The sequence below is a fragment of the Eriocheir sinensis genome, unplaced genomic scaffold (genome assembly GCF_024679095.1).
Source record: "Eriocheir sinensis breed Jianghai 21 unplaced genomic scaffold, ASM2467909v1 Scaffold221, whole genome shotgun sequence".
NCBI classification, from domain to species: Eukaryota; Metazoa; Arthropoda; class Malacostraca; order Decapoda; family Varunidae; genus Eriocheir; species Eriocheir sinensis.
This window is the reverse complement of record NW_026111523.1, coordinates 89,436-105,915: the sequence shown is the minus strand read 5'-3', so window position 1 is coordinate 105,915 and position 16,480 is coordinate 89,436. Positions and strand designations below refer to the sequence as shown.

Genomic DNA, 16,480 nt, shown 5'->3' with positions numbered 1-16,480 from the left:
AGGAAAATGTTTAACCCCGAAGATAACCTTTAAATGCATCTTATACAAAAAGTAAAGGCTAAGTTTGGGGTATACAACAAAGCTGCAAATGGCCTCAGTACTCATCTCTGTCACATTGGCCCCAGAGCTTGTGTTGCCCATATTTCCTCGGGACACAAGGCCAGTGTGACAACCAAGTTACAGCTGTTTACCTCCCCATGTCTCCCAAGGTACAGGTAACTCTCGATTTACGCGAGTTTGGTTTACGTGTTTTTGAAATAACGCGTGGTCCAAAATCCAAATAAATGTTTAATTTACATGTTTTTTCACTTATCCGCGATATTTTATGGAGTGTCCACCAGATGTCTCACGCAACTGGACTCACACGGCCACACAGCTGAGCTCAGTTCTTCCTGCGTGCCACTTGAACAACAATACAGTACCCACACTACTCAACAACAACAACACCCTCGCTGCTGTACTACCACGAGGGGAAGGACAGCCAGAGGAGGAACCACGAGAGGAAGAGGAGTCAGAGTGATACAGTAGGCAATAAAGGTACAAACCTACCTCTTGTTTGATTTACATTGTTTATGATTTACGCAATGACCTCTTCAAGGACACAATACTCGCGTAAATCGAGAGTTACCTGTACTCATATATCAACCAGCCTGAAAGGAAGGAAGAAGAGCTGGGTGGTTGCACATTGATTCAAACCCAAGCCCATGGATTCGTAGCAGGGCAGGTTAACTAAAGTACCATGGAGGCTCTTATAAAAGTGTCTTTTATATACCAAAAATTTCTGTGTATTAGTATTATAACAGGAGAATAAGGTAGTTGAAATTCTATTGGCCTTTATTTCCTCAGTGACCCCATGTAGGCAGGTGGCTGAGTGGTAGCGTGCTGGGCCCACATTCACCGCGTGATGGACGACGCGGGCTCGAATCCCCACGTTACCACCTGGGATTTTCAGTCACCGCCGAGTGGCTTACAACTACCCACATGCTGTCCTGAAGACCACCCATCAACCCGGACTCTAGAGGAAACGGTCCAAGTGAATCAAGAAGGAGTTCCAGGGGGCAGCATGAGCCAAGAGAAGATGGCGCCACTATAAACACTTGCCTGCGCCATGACGGGCTGGGGCCAAATACCATCCAGGCCCCTCAAGCAAGCCTACCGGTGCTATATGCATAGATGTAAAAAAAAAAAAAAAAAAAAAAAAAAAAAAAATAATAATAATAGTTTACATATATCAACACCCACCTGTTGTAGAGTCTATGGTTGGTACATTTCTTCGTTTTAAGAAAGTTTCCTCTCGTTTGTTCTTTCTAAGTTCAACTGTGACTTCTGTTCTTCTTCTTCGCATTTCCTGAGGAATAAATTAAAGTGCATTAAAATTTAATTGCCATATACATTTCAGAGGAAGAACTTTTCACACAAGCATATGTAAAAAAAGTTTAAAATCAAGTGAGAAGTTGGAAAGTTTGGTTTAGTCGGCGCAACATCTGTGGTCATATGCCGGAGAGAGACAGAAGGGGAAGGAATTATAGGAGAAGGGAAGAGTTGGAAAGTTTGGTTTAGTCGGCGCAACATCTGTGGTCATATGCCGGAGAGAGACAGAAGGGGAAGGAATTATAGGAGAAGGGAACAGTTGGAAAGTTTGGTTTAGTCGGTGCAACATCTGTGGTCATATGCCGGAGAGAGACAGGAGGGGAAGGAATTATAGGAGAAGGGAACAGTTGTAAAGTTTGGTTTAGTCGGCGCAACATCTGTGGTCATATGCCGGAGAGAGACAGAAGGGGAAGAAATTATAGGAGAAGGGAACAGACCCCAGGAGACGGGACACAACCCCCAATTAATACCTGGTACCCATTCACTGCTGGGTGGACAGGGGCATAGGGTATCGGAAAAGCCGCCCAAATTTTTCCACTCCGCCCGGGAACCGAACCCGGGCTCTCTCGGTTGTAAGCTGAGTGTGCTAACCACTGCACCACGAAGCCCCTTAAAATCAAATGATAACTAAATTTGCCTCAATCAAGGAAGTAATACTCTTTGTGTAAACTGTAAAGCCACATCATCTAAACAAACTCTAGTCTTACATACTTCATGCCCTAAACTATAATGTCATACCATAATTAACCCAAGAAAATTTAATAAAAAGCTTAACATCACCTGTGACAACAATATATGAAGGATTTACATGGAGAAAAAGTTCAGAGTGCACTGTGAACTATGATGAAGGAAAGCAGTGTCCTTAACCCGGTAGCAGCAGGGATCATGTTTCTTAATGGTCCCTCCAAGCGAGAAAAATGAGAAAAAATCACCCCTCACACAAACCATTTCATAATATATATCAAAGCATTTGTGATCATCTATTTTGTGTATCATCTATTTTGGGGGGTTTATATCATGGCACAAATTTGGCCCGTCGCTGCTACACGGTAAAGCCACAAATTTGGCCCGTCGCTGCTACACGGTAAAGCCACAAATTTGGCCCGTCGCTGCTACTGGGCTAACAAATCAGACAGCCAAATATGGAACAAATGGCGCACATAATGTTGATGTGGGGCAGCGGTAAAACATAACGCAACGCAGGGACGGGACAAGGCAGAGGCAGTCCAGTATATGTGGGACGGTGTTGCGAGAAATACCTCCTCGCAGAAATAAATCACTCTGCCATTCAATACGCATGCACACTGGAGGGATACCTTGCGGGAAAACGTTAATTTGCCTAGTTTTGCTCTAGTTTGTCCACTTGTGATCTTTGTGAGCGGTTAGTGAAATACAGAAACAGTAAGCAAGTTGAACCTCTCTGTGAGCTATTTTGCGGCTGCGTTGTCGGGCAGCGGTGAGTGCACAACAGGCATTTGAAAAGTCAGTCATTTGGTGATTTCTGGACAAAAATACTTTCTCCATGATAAACAGCATTATATTTTGTCCAGAAATAAGCAGTTAGGGTAGGCGGTGGCTGAGTGGTAGCGTGCTGGGTCCACATTCACCGCGTGATGGACGACGCGGGTTCGAATCCCCACGCTACCACCTGGGATTTTTCAGTCACCGCCGAGTGGCTTAAAACTACCCACATGCTGTCCTGAAGACCACCCATCAACCCGGACTCTAGAGGAAACCGTCCAAGCAAATCAAGAAGGAGTTCCGGGGGGCAGCATGAGCCAGGAGAAGATGGCGCCACTATAAACACTTGCCTGCGCCATGACGGGCTGGGGCCAACCATCAGGCCCCATCAAGAAAGCCTACCGGTGCAATACACTAAAACGTAAATAAAAAAAATATAAAAAGTCACGTAGAAGTATGTTAAATGATGCTGTGGTGGAGAAGGAAAGTTAAAAGAGGCAGGTGATAGGAATGGAAGGAAAAAAGTTGGAAAGTTTGGTTTAGTCGGCGCAACATCTGTGGTCATATGCCGGAGAGAGACAGAAGGGGAAGGAATTATAGGAGAAGGGAACTGACCCCAGGAGACGAGACACAACCCCCGATTAATACCTGGTACACTACTGGGTGGACAGGGGTGTAGGGTATCGGAAAAGCCGCCCAAATTTTTCCACTCCACCCGGGAATCGAACCCGGGCTCTCTCGGTTGCGAGCTGAGTGTGCTAACCACTGCACCACGAAGCCCCCTGCCACTACTTAGTATGTCAGTAAATGTTATAAATGAGATAACCTACACCCTTGTATGTCGGTAAATGTGATAAATGAGATAACCTACACCCTTGTATGTCGGTAAATGTGATAAATGAGATAACCTACACCCTTGTATGTCGGTAAATGTGATAAATGAGATAACCTACACCCTTGTATGTCGGTAAATGTGATAAATGAGATAACCTACACCCCTTGTATGTCAGTAAATGTGATAAATGAGATAACTTACACCCCTAGTATGTCAGTAAATGTGATAAATGAGATAACCTACACCCTTGTATGTCAGTAAATATGATCAATGAGATAGCCTGCATAACGTGACTTCACATATATCGAATCTATCATCCCATCCCATTTAACTATTAGGGGTCACATTCCACGACCCATTTTCGAACCCACTAACTATTCATTCCGGCACCATTTCACAATAAAAAGCACTTACACAACAAAAGCACATTGATTGCTTACAGGAGACACACCCAAAGTCTACGATGTAACCTGATAATTAGCTACCTGAGGATTAACTTTAGGATCAGAGGAAGGAAAAAGTTAATTAATTATAGGAGAGGAAAGTGCGGGAAAACATTAGTGAGTCGGACACCATACCTCACTCAAACTCACATAACAGCGAATTTTTCCTGCATAAACGAACACTTGGCACATTGAGGTTAGTCGCATATGAGCGAATTCGCTAACCATTTAATCCCCTAACCATTTAATGATGTCTAAGTTTTATGTTGAGGTTGCATAGTTTTGATCGTTACCAATGGCGGTGATCAACGCTATAGTTTTCCACGTGAAACTGGCATATGGGGTAGAGCCGGCTGCAGATGAAGCGAGAGGTGTTGAGAGTGTGGCAAGGTGCGGGCTAGGCTAACCCGCAGCCGCCACTACCCCATCGGCCAGTTTGACGTGGAAATACTACGGCGGCGATAACAGCCATTGCTAACGATCAAAACGAACAAAACGACTGTGAAAGGGGACCCAAGAATACTAACTCATCACTGCCCAGGACATTAATACATCATGACCTGCCACTGCAAAGGATGGTACAGTAACCTATCCGCACTGAGGATGGTAGCCTATCATCACTAAGGATAGGAACCAGGGCATATGAAGATTAGACTAGCCTCTTCACCACCACTAACAACAGCTGGACAGTGTTAGTGTATCATATATATTTATCATAAACACCTCTAGGGATGGTAAGCAATCACCACTGGGGGTAGTAACCAGACATGGGGTAATCGTATTCTGTGACCGTAATGAAGTACAATTGATTACAGTTTTTCAGGAAATCGAAATTGATTACCCTCTTATTTTTTTAAGTAATCGTAATCGAATATATAAAAAATGTAATCGTATCCATGATTACTTTTGGGATCACATTGGCATAGTTTTAGTTAACCCTCTCGCGCACCGTAAGTTTCCAGTAAATTTCCCTTCCACTCACCATGCATTTCTCAGACCCGACCGGCCTTTCCTTGCCGCCGCGATACTCTACATTCCCAGACGTATTTGACCCTCACAGATATATCACTAACCGTCCCTCTCCTTCCTTTTCCCTTCCTTTTATTTACTGTATGGAAAGGGTTAGTCCTCTTCTAAACCTCTTAATCCTCTTTCATTTCCTCTTAATCCTCCTCTAAACCTCTTAGGAGCAAATATTAATCCTATTCCATTTCCTCCATATTGTGATGCCTAAGTTAGTCCTCTTCTAAACCTCTTAATCCTCTTTCATTTCCTCTTAATGATTAGGTTTTCCCTGCAAGACTCAATGGTTAGGTTTTCCCTGTAAGACTCAATGGTTAGGTTTTCCCTGTAAGACTCAATGGTTAGGTTTTCCCTGTAAGACTCAATGGTTAGGTTTTCCCTGTAAGACTCAATGGTTAGGTTTTCCCTGTAAGACTCAATGGTTAGGTTTTCCCTGTAAGACTCAATGGTTAGGTTTTCACTGTAAGACTCAATGGTTAGGTTTTCCTGTAAGACTCAATGGTTAGGTTTTCCTGTAAGACTCAATGGTTAGGTTTTCCTGTAAGACTCAATGGTTAGGTTTTCCTGTAAGACTCAATGGTTAGGTTTTCCCTGTAAGACTCAATGGTTAGGTTTTCCCTGTAAGACTCAATGGTTAGGTTTTCCCTGTAAGACTCAATGGTTAGGTTTTCCCTGTAAGACTCAATGGTTAGGTTTTCCCTGTAAGACTCAATGGTTAGGTTTTCCCTGCAAGACTCAATGGTTAGGTTTTCCCTGTAAGACTCAATGGTTAGGTTTTCCCTGTAAGACTCAATGGTTAGGTTTTCCCTGCAAGACTCAATGGTTAGGTTTTCCCTGTAAGACACAACCAAACTATTTAACCCTCTCGCGCACCGTAAGTTTCCAATAAGCTTCTCTTCCACTCACCATGCATTTCTCAAGCCCGAACGTCCTTTTCTTGCCGCCGCGATACTCTACATTCCCGGACGTATTTTACCCTCACAGACATATCGTACCCTAATAAATTTGGTATCAATGGCTTAAAAGTGTAATCGTAACCGTGATTACTTCTGCGATTACATTAGCAACGTTTTAGTTAATAGTTTCTGGTACAGCAAGTGTGTACCCTAAATATCTGTAGTAATTCAACCAATTAACCCCTTCACTACAGCCGGGCCCAAACAGTGCCCCGCGCCGTATCCAGGATCGCTGCGCGCACCAAATTTAAAACGTCGATATTGAATATAACAAGTTTTCAGCCATAAACTCAATAAACTCAACATAATCTTGTATCATATATGAAAACATGCAGAATTAAATGGTGCACATAAAGAAACAAATTAATTGACAATTTTGAGATGTAAACATAAATAAACAGAGATGAAATAAGTCGTATACAGGTAACTCTCGATTTACGCGCGTTTGGTTTACGCGTTTTTTAAATAACGCGTATTCCAAAATCCAAATAAATGTTTAATTTACACGTTTTTTTCACTTATATGCGATATTTTATGGAGTGGCCACCAGATGTCTCACGCAACTGGACTCACACGGCGCCGCGGCCACACAGCTGAGCTCAGTTCTTCCCACGCGCCACTTGAACAACAATACAGTACCCCCACAACAACAACACCCTCGCTGTTGTGCTACCACGAGGGGAAGGGCAGCCAGAGGAGGAACCACGAGAGGGAGAGGAGTCAGAGTGATACAGTAGGCAATAAAGGTACAAACACACCTCTTGTTTGATTTACATTGTTAATGATTTACGCAATGACCTCTTCAAGGACACAACACTCACGTAAATCGAGAGTTACTTGTACTGGATAAAGCAAGCCAGTACACAGTGAGCCACGTTGGTCTGCACTCAGTTCAGCAAATGGTTCCAAGATTCTCCGAGGCAGCACAAATAGTCTACTGGCTAAGCTACTGCCTGCTATGTTCTTATTTAAAAAAGGAGTAAAAAGTGTACAAAATAAAGCCATCTTTTATCACTTGAGTCCTCCCTTCCCCTTTTCAAAAATACGGCTTTATATGAATTTTATCTCATTCCTCTACCTCATTATGAGGCCATTAACTGTGAGGCAAAGGGTATCTCATATTGTCCACCACTTGCATTTAGTGCAGGACCCAGGGGCCCATTTTTGGATTTTCGTTTGCGCAATAATTCGTATACCTGAAACCTATTTTTTCACTTAGGGGGAACCTATGGGCATTGGAAACAGCCGGTTGTCACCCTGTGGAGGTGTGCACAACCATACTATGACTGATTTTATTGTGTCAGCCAGGCAGTTGAATCGCGATATTTCTCGATTCATATTTTCTACTCTAGAGAGACAACTATTTGATGTAGATAACTATATTTGGTACCAAATTGACCAGAATTACATGCTGCATGCTACTATATATCAAAAATGACATTTACGGGCACTTTGTACGAACCAGGAGGAAAACACTCAAAATTTTCACCCAAAAATCATTTTAGTTTCAGATTTCCGAAGACACATTTTCCCTCACATCTCATCCAGTATCTTCTCTATGTGGTAGAAACATGCACTAAAATCATCCCCAGTTATTGCGCTTTAAAATAATACCAAACAAGTGTATCTCAACTCAATACAATGTGCACTAGCATGCAAATATGTAACATTACCCCCTAATTTTTTAGACGATGACGTGATATTTCTCGTATTGTAATATTTCTCCTGGCAGGAGTAATATCGGGTCTAAGTAGCTATATTTGGTACCAAACTGACCAGCATAACATTGTGCGAATTGTAGTATACATCGGTTGACAATCAGGAAAACGTTTTTGGCTCTGAGGCAAAAAAGTTAAATATTTACCGAACCCATTCGAGCTTCTGATTTGGTAAGAAATTTATTGCTTCGAATCTTAGGAATATTTGTCCTTTACATCCACATAATATACATAAAATATCCACCTACTAGTAACATGCTCCAAGCATCGCAGAAATCAACTACTATATTAATGCAAGTGAACGAAACTGAACTGAAAATTTGCATTTGAGTCAGATTAAGTTTTCTATATTGTCATCAAAATAATGTACCGGGACAGGTATCAAGAAAAAAAATGCATGGAATCTTATGCGCAAGAGTATATTTCGTTAGACATGACAATATATACAACAAAACTTCAAATGTATTAGCTGTCACACATGTTTCCTTTACACACAATGCACAGAATAAGAACTCGAGAACTCTACTTTTGGATAACTCAACACTGAAGCTTTTACCACAAGTATCATTTGTATGAAATTGCGGCAATTTGCAAAAGAGAATACATGCATGATCGAGAACTCAAAATTTGGCGAACGCAAAACTTTTTAGCTTTTTCCCACAGGTATTGCATTTGTACGAGATTTCAGTTTGCAAAACAAAATACAGGATGAATTGTATTCACGTATGTTAAAGAACATTTAGTCCTCATCATCTGATCCACTGTCTTCCGCTGGTTGAGTAGTGTTCAAGCAACTCTCTTGACAGGAACATGCTGCACTGCAAGATATATTGTGTTTGCGACAGGAACATCGTTGGCTGGAGCATGTGGTTTTGCAACCGCAAGTCACAAGTTCTATGCAGGCTGTTGGAACCGGTGGAAGTGTCATGAGCTGTGGGCGCAGAGATAATCCAGTGCTGTCAACTTTCCAACCACAGTCTTCAGGTTGTGGGATATCTGGTTTTGGTTCATCTGCCTTGTACCAAATCAATGCTTGGTAGTTACTACGCATAATATGGAGAGACAGCGAGTCTTTAGTTGGTGGAAGCTTTTCAGGGTCGTTTGTTCGATGGAACATTTCCACCCGGAGGTCATTGACAGAAGTTGCCTTGGATGCCGAGTTGTAAATTTTGATGACAAACATTTCTATATCACGCATTTGTACAGTGTCGCTTCTACCAAGGTCTTTCAGTAGTTCTGGGTACTTCACGTAAGTTTTCCAAGTAGAGCGCTTCCCATGACCAGAAAATTGACTTGTGGTGTCTGAGCCCGTCAAAGAATGGTAAGCCAGCAAGTTGTTTCTCACTTCAGGGTCCAAAGTCTGTCGCACAGTATGCACTGGAACATAGATCTTCTCCTTTGCAGTACCAGCACGCAACCACACCTCTTCAGCTGTCTCGTGATGAAGGAGCAGCAGGAGAACATCGGTGTCTCTGGAACACACTATGACTCTGTGGAACTGTTGCGCTTTCGCATCTGCACAGTGGAGTATTATTTTTGTGTCGGCCTCTTCGTGCGTCGAGTCTAAGTGGTTAACCGCTCGCCCAAGTGAAGAGACAGCAGGGAATCTGTCACTGCCAGACACCACCACTTCGCAGTTTGCAGGTAGGGTCCGCGCTTTGAGGAGGATTTGCTCGTAGGAAGTCAATCAGATTTGTTTTGTTTTCCTGCAGCGAGATGAATGTTTGCCAAACAGCAGGTAAACGTACAGCACGTCCATCAATGATTCGCCTTATGTTCCTTCGTTTTGCAGACCTGCTTGCCCTGGTGTCAGCCTTGATGGATTTGTTGCGGTACTCATCAAAACAATGTCCAGTCTTGTCTGACTACCTCGAATATTGGAGAAAACTCGATCGCAAAAGCAGTCAGCAAAATCCCCAAAGGTCGATGCATTTGAGGGCTTCCCCAATGCTTGTACTGCAGCCATTCCATCTACTATCACACAGGTTGCTTGATCTGTTTCAGGAAGTCTGCCTTGAGCATGGCTGTCAACAAGCAAGTGGAAAAGTGAGGCCTTCTCTGTAGATCGCAAGGTGTAATCTGTCGTGGCAATTGCCAATGGAACTGGAGACAATTCATGCTGCAATAAACCTTTCAGGTCTATTTCGCGTCCACTGCTAGCAGCACTTAGGAGTTTACGAAACAAGTCCCTGTCTGCCTTGATTGTTTTGCTTCTTCCTCCAGCACTGGACACCTCGACTGTATTCAAACTCTCAAAAGTTTTTGACTTGTTCTTGGTGATAGGATCGTGAATACTCAGTGTGGCACCTGGGAGTAATCGCTTCTCCAAGAGGCCAGCAAGTTGCTCTTCTCCGCGTTGTGTAGCCCCAACAGGTCTTCTGTGATATCGGCGCCAGCCACGTCATTAGTAGATATGCAGACCAATTCTTCACCTTCACGGTTGAAGGGGTTAAAGCGTTGTATCTGCTCTTCCAGCTTTCGGACGTCGTTTTCATCCCTTCCAATTCTCTTGGAACCACTGTCACCTAATGATTTTGATTTGGGTCTAACTCCGGCTTTGTATATTTCAGATATAAAAAAAACTAACACGCGAATCTTTATATTTAGCACATTTCCGTCAATGTTGGAATCAGATAGCAATGATAAGTTTACATTGTTATGTTTCATCTTTGTGTTCCCTTATTAATATTAATAATTATTTTTGAAACACATCAGCTACATAGTATTCATGTTCATCATTTCAATATGAAGGTACTCTATGTTTGCGATCAGAGCGGAACAATATTGGCACTCTCTGTCTCGCCAAATCTGAAATTCAAGTATTTTTGGGGTAAAAAAAAAAAAATTAGACTTGTTTTGCAACAGTAATGAGTTTTCTCATTATTAAGGTGATTCTGGTCCGTTTGGTACCAAAATATAGCTACCTGGACCCGATATTACTCCCGCTAGGAGAAATATTACAATACGAGAAATATCATGTCATCGTCTAAAAATTAGGGGGTAATGTTACATATTTGCATGCTAGTGCACATTGTATTGAGTTGAGATACACTTGTTTGGTATTATTTTAAAGCGCAATAACTGGGGATGATTTTAGTGCATGTTTCTACCACATAGCAAAGATACTGGGTGAGATCTGAGGGAAAATGTGTCTTCGGAAATCTGAAACTAAAATGATTTTTGGGTGAAAATTTTGAGTTTTTTCTTCCTGGTTCGTAAAATGTGCCCGTAAATGTCATTTTTGATATATAGTAGCATGCAGCATGTAATTCTGGTCAATTTGGTACCAAATATAGTTATCTACATCAAATAATTGTCTCTCTAGAGTAGAAAATATGAATCGAGAAATATCGCGAATCGACCGCCTGGCCAAGACAACAAAATCAGCCGTAGTATAGTTATGCACACCTCCACAGGGTGACAACCGGCTGTTTCCTATGCCCATGGGTCCCCTCTAGGTAAAAAAAATAGATTTCAGGTATACGAATTGTTGCGCAAACGAACTCCCTAAATATGCCACTTTTTTCCAAGTGGGTCCTGCAGTATCCCTTTCTCTCTCTCCCTTCACGCATCAAATTCTAACCCTCCTATATAATTTTTCCCTTTCTTCCTTCCCTCTTTTCCTCCCCTCTCTGTCCCCTCGCGCCACAAAATTACTCGCCTTTTACACTCGACATCCCTCCTCCTCCTCGTCGTCAGCAAGCAAACACTCAGCGTCCCTCCTCCTCCTCCTCCTCCCTTGTTTCCTCTCCAACACCTCTCTCCTCTCCTCCCCTCTCTCTCTCTCTCTCTCTCTCCCTCTCTCTCTTCTCTCCTTCCTCTCTCTCTCTCTCTCTCTCTCTACTCTTTTTTTTATTTTCGTCTCCTCTCTCTCTCTCTCTCTCTCTCTCTCTCTCTCTCTCTCTCTCTCTCTCTCCTGCTCTTCCTTCTTCATCATCCTCGCTTTCTGCTTATTCCCTATGCTACTCTTACTTCTGTTGGTATTTTCTCTATTTTCTTTTCTTTTTCTTCGTTTCCTTCATGTCTACGTTTTGTTCTATATCTTATTGTTTATCGGTTTCCTCCCTCTCTTTATTTTATTTTTTTTCCTCATCTTTACGTCTTCTTCACTTCCTATGTATCCTCCTTTTTTGTCTTCTTCTTGTTCTGTTCAATCCCTTTCTCTTTTTATACGTTTTTTCTTAATTTATAGTCTTTCTCCCACTTTTCTCTCCCATCTTCTTCTTCTTCTTTTTCATCTTCTTGTTAATATTTTACTTCTTCGCCTTCTTTCTCTTCTTCATATTCTTCCTTCTTTTTTATTATAAACTTCTTCCTTTCATCGCCTACCTCGTTTTTTTTTTGTTTTTTTTCATAATCTACATATTCTTCATCAACTTTAACATAACTCCCTCCTCCTCCTCCTCCTCCTCTTGCTCCGGACGTAAAGAAAAGCCTCTGCGTCGTTTCTATATTTCATTGTGTTTACCATTGTTTTTTTGTACCCCGAGTGTGTATGGGGAGCACTCAGAATTTATGGCTTATATGTATGTAGAACCACGCCCCCTCTCTCTCTCTCTCTCTCTCTCTCTCTCTCTCTCTCTCTCTCTCTCTCTCTCTCTCTCACACACACACAAACACACAATGCAGGAAACTGAGCCTTGGCAGCAGTGGGGGCAGGCTCTGCCGGGCAAGGGGCGGCGGCCGCCACCAGCTTATTTTGTTGTAACTGCCGCCGCCTCGTTCACCATGACTTTTGTCAAACATTTACAATACAAATGAAGACAAAATTAGTGAGCAGAATGTTCCCTAAAACCTGCAGCAAGCACAACATCCGACGCACCGTGCTCGGCACCTGCGTCGTGCTGGCCGCCGACGGCGGCGCCAGCGGCGGGGCGCGGCCCCACAAGGTGACCATCACCCTTTGCCGGCGTCGGGGGTGCTGGCGAGCCCTCAGCTCGCGGAAGGTGGCCGCCTTCGCCTTCCCGGAGGCGTCCGGCCCCACCTCCGTCACTGCCCCGCTGGACCTGGAGTACCTCTTCAGGTGCAGCGGGAAACCAGACGCCGAAGCCACGCAGATCAAGATCTGTGTGGCGTACCGCCGCGGTGCAACTCGCAAGGCCCGCGTTAGCCTGGAGGAGTTCCTGGAGGCGCTGCTGGATGGAGGGCGACCTGGCAGCTTCTACTTGTACATCTATGAAGACAAAGTCGGCCTCCAGCAAGCCAGTCAGCAGTTCCAGGCCCTTCCCACAACATGGCCACTGGAACAGAAACCCGACAAGGGAAAGAAGGCCATGTATACTGAAGGAAACACCGCCAATGATGAAGACACCTACAACGAATGGAAAGTTTACCTAGAAAAGGTGTTTGCGGTGGAAGACGATGAAGGAGACACCCCCAATGATGAAGACACCTACAACGAATGGAAAGTTTACCTAGAAAAGGTGTTTGCGATGGAAGATCATGACGATGACACTTACAATGACGATGACACTTACAATGACGATGACACCTACAATGAACGGAAGGATCTCCCGGAAAGGGTGCTTACGGTGAAAGATAAAGACTTTGGCGAGGCGGCGCACGAGGTTGTGGAAGCCTCTGATGTCGATGCAACAGAAGAGGAGGAAGCCTCAAATGTTTCTGCCACGAAAGAGGAAGAAGAAGCCTCTGATGCTGGTGACGCAGAAGAGGAAGAAGCCTCTGATGTTCCTGCCGCAGAGGATGAAGAAGCCTCTGATGTCGGTGCCGCAGAGGATGAAGATGCCTCTGATGTCGGTGCCGAAGGAGAGGAGAAAGTCTCTGATGTTACCGCCGCAGAGGAAGAAGAAACCTCTGATGTTCCTGCCGCTGAAGCGGAAGAAGCCTCTGATGTTACCGCCGCAGAGGAAGAAGAAACCTCTGATGTTCCTGCCGCTGAAGCGGAAGAAGCCTCTGATGTTACCGCCGCAGAGGAAGAAACCTCTGATGTTCCTGCCGCTGAAGCGGAAGAAGCCTCTGATGTTACCGCCGCAGAGGAAGAAGAAACCTCTGATGTTCCTGCCGCTGAAGCGGAAGAAGCCTCTGATGTTACCGCCGCAGAGGAAGAAGAAACCTCTGATGTTCCTGCCGCTGAAGCGGAAGAAGCCTCTGATGTTCCTGCCGCAGAGGATGAAGAAGCCTCTGATGTCGGTGCCGCAGAGGATGAAGATGCCTCTGATGTCGGTGCCGAAGGAGAGGAGAAAGTCTCTGATGTTACCGCCACAGAGGAAGAAGAAACCTCTGATGTTCCTGCCGCTGAAGCGGAAGAAGCCTCTGATGTTACCGCCGCAGAGGAGGAAGAAACTTCTGATGTCGGTGCCGCTGAAGAGGAAGAAGCCTCTGATGTTACCGCCGCAGAGGAGGAAGAAACCTCTGATGTCGGTGCCGCTGAAGAGGAAGAAGCCTCTGATGTTACCGCCGTAGAAAAGGAAGAAGCCTCTGATGTCGGTGCCGCTGAAGAGGAAGAAGCCTCTGATGTTACCGCCGTAGAAAAGGAAGAAACCTCTGATGTCGGTGCCGCTGAAGAGGAAGAAGCCTCTGATGTTCCTGCCGTAGAAAAGGAAGAAGCCTCTGATGTTCCTGCCGCAGAGGAGGAAAAAGCCACTGATGTCGGTGCCACAAGAGAGGAGGAAGCCTCTGATGTCGGTGCCACAAGAGAGGAGGAAGCCTCTGATGTCGGTGCCACAAGAGAGGAGGAAGCCTCTGATGTCGGTGCCGCAGAAGAGGAGGCACCCCTGCACGGAGAAGCCTCTCGGGGCGAAGTCCATTCACCAGTGACCGTCACTGCCGCCCCCGCCACAGCTTCCCTCGCCTACCGCAGCCTCACCGTGGCGCAGAGATTCATCTCCCGCCTCGCAGGACCCAGTGACCGCCAGCTGGAGGACCTGCGGCGGAGCCACGGCGTCAGCATCGTGCGGGTCAGGCGAACCCTGCATATCAAGGGCAACAGGGACGCCGTTCTGCGATGCCACCAACACATACGCGACGAGATCGCCGAGTGGCGGAGGCGCGAGGCCGCTGAGGCTCAGTAAGCGAGCCACAGACATGCCTGTGACCCGTGACGGCCGCCTTAGCACCATGTTTCTTAGCATTTCTTATCATTTCTTGTCTTTCTTATCAATCTAGATATTCTGTTGTTGTTGTTGTTGTTGTTGTTGTTATCATAGCCACCTCCCCTGCAAGATCACAACAGATCACTCGGTTCTGTTGAGTCATCGTGAGCCGGTTTCGAGTTTCGGGTGAAGGCGCTGAATGGAGCGGCTCAGATCCAGGATGAACTAGACAGAGTGTATGACTGGGTGGGGATGTGACAGATAACATAAGAACATAAAAAGAACGGAAGGAGTCTGCAAGAGGCTGGTAGGCCTGTACAAGGTAGCTCCTGTGAACCTAAGCTCCTGTGAATCTTACCCCACCTAATATCACTGTCCATGAATTTATATATGACTTTTCCTTTTCCTTTTTCTCCTTTTTTTGTTTTTTTGTTTGAAGTGTTGCAATTTTTGATTCGTATTTTTTTTCCATATTTTTCTTGTGTATTGCTGAGTCCTTGTTCTTCTCTTCCTCGTTTTCTACCTTCTACTCCTCTTCCTCTTCTGCCTGTTATTTTTTTCTCCTTTTGCAACACCTCTCATTTCTCTTCTTATTCCTCGTCCACTTATACTTTCTTCTATTTTTCATTCTCCTTCTCCTCCTCGTCCTTCTCCTCCTCATTATCTTCCAACTCCTCCGTCCACACCTCTAGTTCCTCTTTTTTCTCCTATTCCACTTCTTTCTTCTCCATCGCTTCTTCTTCCTTCTTCTTCTCCTTCATTTATTCCTCATCTTTGTTCTCGTAACACTATTTTAATCCCTCTTCGTCTTCCATCACCTCCTCCTCCTCCTCCTCATCTCCCTTCTCATTACGCGGCTAGACTTGGAAGACTTCTTAGTGAGCAGGTGTCACTTTTCAGAGCATAAAAAACAGCGAGCCCCGACAGAGAACGTCACGTAAACAATCAAAGGACCACCAGCCAATCCCACCATGACCATATAAGCGCGTGTTATGTAAACGCCCGCAGCATTCGAAATAAATTCACAGACCTGGAGGAGCTTGCTGCAACGGAAAACTTCCACATTATCGCCGTCGCGGAGTCATGGTTAAATACAAATAACAGAGATTTTATTGCGGAATTTAGCTTACTCGGCTATTCATTTTTTTTGCGACAGAGAAAACAGAGTTGGTGGTGGCGTCGTCGTATATATTCGTGCTGATTTAAATCCACGTGTTATCAAAGTCGAAAGAATAAATAATATAGACACCGTTTTCGTAGAGATTAAAAACCATTCGAGTAAATTAGTTATTGGCATTGTTTACAGACCTCCAAACCAAGCAATGCAAATAGACAGAAAACTGTTCGAACAAATTTCTAACATGTAATCAATTTGAAGCCGTAATTATGGGAGACTTTAACTTACCATTTAAGAGTTGGGGAGACACGTTAAATATACACTCGGGTCACGATCTATACAGTAACTCATTAGAAAGTGCGCTTTATCAGCATGTGCATAAACCAACTCGCGAAAATAACATCCTCGATCTAGTTCTCACAACTAAAGAAAGCCTAGTTAAGGATCTCAATGTTGGTACAGAATTCAGCGACAGCGATCATCGAATGATTTCGTTTAAGATAA

The 16,480-nt window shown here is 44.3% G+C and overlaps 1 non-coding gene across 1 annotated transcript; it reads right to left on the bottom strand.

The window, feature by feature from the left end:
* Positions 1–3,539: 3,539 nt before the first annotated feature.
* Trnaa-cgc (transfer RNA alanine (anticodon CGC)) lies at positions 3,540–3,611 on the bottom strand. The gene has a single exon. It is a non-coding gene; the product is annotated as a tRNA-Ala (tRNA).
* Between the last annotated feature and the right edge of the window lie 12,869 nt (positions 3,612–16,480).